This window comes from Dama dama, chromosome 29 (genome assembly GCF_033118175.1).
Source record: "Dama dama isolate Ldn47 chromosome 29, ASM3311817v1, whole genome shotgun sequence".
In the NCBI taxonomy this organism is placed as follows: domain Eukaryota; kingdom Metazoa; phylum Chordata; class Mammalia; order Artiodactyla; family Cervidae; genus Dama; species Dama dama.
The window spans coordinates 57,758,528-57,762,110 of NC_083709.1; positions in this window are offsets into that span (position 1 = coordinate 57,758,528).

Consider the following 3,583-nt stretch of genomic DNA (forward strand, 5'->3'; position numbering starts at 1 on the left):
ACTGTGGTTGGGGCTAGGGAGATGAAGGGAGAACACTGACTTTCGGGAAAAAAATTAGAGGGGCTGCCGAATTATCCATGGATACTAAGCTGCACCTGTGGAGTGGGGACATTCCATTGTGATTATTTTCTACGGCTTACCCACCTAAATATTTGGGAGAGAAATTTTTCACATTTTGAACTTGTTTAAAATAAGATACACTTATCAATTAGCGACCTAACCTTGTGGAATTTAATACCCTGCAACAACTTCACCTAGGCACAGTTATTATACGAGGAATTTAGATCCCAAGAGCATTCTGCTAATTGAGATTTCACCCATTACCAAAGCAAAAATGGATAGCCTATCCAAGCAATTAGGCTATCAACAACAGAGCCTCCTAAAACCAACTAGTATATATGTTACTTTCCCTAAGGAGACAGAAAGGGTCATAAAATGAAGATGTTGGCATGGGTCTCTGCTCTAGGAACTGAAATGACTCTGACATCTTTGAGATTTTCCATATATTCCAGCAGGTACTGGCTCTAGATGAAACTCATAAAACTCAAAATGTGTATTAGATTGACAAGTCTCTTTCTTTGGCTTTTAGGAGTTTTAATAAGGTGTTCTGTTTATTAAAAATTCTTCTCAAAATGGTAAATTTTTATTTATGAAACAAAAGAAATGATTGTTGTTGTTGCTCAGTTGCTAAGTTGTGTCTGACTCTGTAACCCCATGAACTATACCATTCCAGGCTTCCCTGACCTTCACTATTACCTGTTCAAACTCACGTCCATTGGGTCAATGATGCCATCAAACCATCTCATCCTCTGTCTGAACAGTATGATAAAGCAAATAAAGAAATACCTATTTTTTTAATAAAAATTAATGCTTAATCAAAACATAATGGAAATTCTCTGTGTTATCTAAAGTTGAATCTAGGAATTTTAGTAAACTTTGAATAGTCATTTTCATTAAAAATATGAAATACTAGCATAGTAGAGAGAAAATTAATTTCATAGATGAATCTTTCAGATTCATATATTTATTGTTAACGTGGGAAGCTAAAACAAACACATAAAACACATATTCTCAGTAAATCTTTACAGTATGCCTTTAATTCACCCAATTACTTACCTTTAAAGTGACATCACAAATGCATTAACTAAGAAAAATGCAGATCAAAACCTGTAACTAGAGGTCAGAGATTTTGCTTTAAGAAATTTGAAACAATTTACAGATTGTTCAATCCATGCTCACACCTTGCCATTGAAACAGTAATAAGTTTGATAACTTTGATCATAATAACAGAAGGTACAATGTGATAAATTAAGAACAAGAGAGCAGAGCTGTCAATGAACAAGGGCAAAGCAAAACTCTACACATTTTCCTCTTCAGTTTCTTATTCACTGAACTTTGACAATACTCAGATGAAGTACAATGCTTGTAACCGAAACCACACCTCTGCCTCTGTCTGTAAGAAAGATCACACCCATTACATGAAGCCTCACTGACTCCTCACTGCCTCCCTTCCACTGGTCATCAGACTAGCTCATCTTTTCCCATGGAAACTCTTGAGCTACTCCATCTGACTCCTCCTAAGAGCTTGCCTGTCCCCTGTGTAACTAGATAATCTGTGGCTGGTTAGCAGCTCTCGGATATGCAGGAAGGGTCTGGACTGTTGGGCTATACCTCACATGTCGTGGGAACCTGTATTTTGAGGAAGAAACATTCTATTTAAATTGGTTTATTTTTGTTAAAGTTCCAGATGAGTTATTTATTGCCCATTTGATTTTTTAAGCACTCAATAAAGTTACCTGTTTATGAAAAAAGTAATTTTAAAAATATCCAATTCTTTTTTTGAAATTAACTTTTATTGGAGTATAGTTACTTGACAATATTATGTTAGTTTCTACTGTACAGCAAAGTGAATCAGCTATACATATACATATATCCCCTCTTTTTCGGATTTCCTTCCCATCTGGGTAAAGCACTGAGTCGGGTTTCCTAGGCTATACAGTAGGTTCTCATTAGTTTTTTATATTTATATATTTTATACATAGTTTAGAAAATTAAAAGAATTTACTGGTTCCTTAACTCAATATTTTGCAGGAGGATTGGCTTCTTTAACGTAAATCAAGAGCTAGTTCTCTGTATTTCTCTGCTCTACCTTCTGTGGCTTTGCCTGGACCCTCAGATTCCGCTGGGTATTCCCCTGGTGCAGGAGTCTTGCCATCAGTTTCACACTTCGCATCAAGATGACTGTATTAGTTTTCTAGGGCTGCCATAACAAAGTGCCACAGATCAGGCAACTTAAACAAAAGGAATTATTTCCTCGCAGTTCCAGAGGCTAGAAGTCCAAAGTGAAGGTACCAGCAGGGCTGGTTTCATTCTGAGGCCTCTTTCCTTGGCTTATAGATGTCTATCTTCTCCCTTCATCGTCACATGGTTATTCTGTGTATGTCTGTGTCATAATCTCTTCTTTTTATAAAGACACTAGTCACATTGGATTAGAATTTACCCACATGACCTCATTTTACCATAATTACCTGTTTAAAGGCCCTATTTCCAAATACAATCTTATCAGTAGAGGGTTAGGACTCCAATGGATGAATTTTAAGAAAGCATAATTAAACCTGTAACAGTGGTACTTGATGGATGGTCAAAAGTGCAATTTTTTAGACACCTAGAATGAAGTTCCTGGGAAAGAGTCATGGTTACTTCTGGTGCTTCCTGTGAAAGAGAAAAAATTTTTGAAGAAGTTCCAGCAAACATATAGTCATTGCTCTCATCAATTGCTTGAGATGAAATGTGTTCTTTTAGCACATATATGGCCAGACAAGTGGGATTAGACTGTAATCAGGGTCCATCATCAGCATTAAAAGAGGAGCTCCAAATCACATGGAGGAGAATAGGGAGCAGTGGTTTCCTGAAGAAAATTTGGGATACTGTTAGACAGGGGCAAGGATTTTAGACCATCCTAAGTAGCATGTGTACTACACTCTGTGTGTGTGTGTGTGTGTGTGTGTGTGTGTGTGTGTGTGTGTGTGTGTTCAGTCGCTCAGTCATGTCTGACTCTTTGCAGCCACATGGACTGTAGCCCACTAGGCTCCTCTGCCCATGGGATTTTCCAAGCAAGAATACTGCAGTGGGTTGCCATTTCCTAATCCAGGGGATTTTCCCAATTTAGGGATGGAACCCACATCTCTTGCATCTCCTGCATTGGCAGGCAGATTCTTTACCACTAGCACCACCTTGGAAGCCCATGTACTACAATAACCCAACATAAAAATGAAAAAATCGCTCAGACAATAGAATTCGAAAACCACTGTACTGCATCCACTGCAATAACTATTGGCACAAACAAGAAAACCAATGGGTGTAAAAATGCTGGGGAACAAGATATTCACTGGATCAAAGTGTCACTTTATAGGGTATATATTCAGTACAATGGAAAAGTCTGATCAATACCACTGGAACCCAAACATTCAAATTCGGCAGGGAAATTTTGAGACAGGGAAATTTTATCACCTACACAGTATTTCCACCAAAAAAAAAAAGTGTTTAACTTGGATTCTTTCGATCCAAAATGAGAGTATTTCTC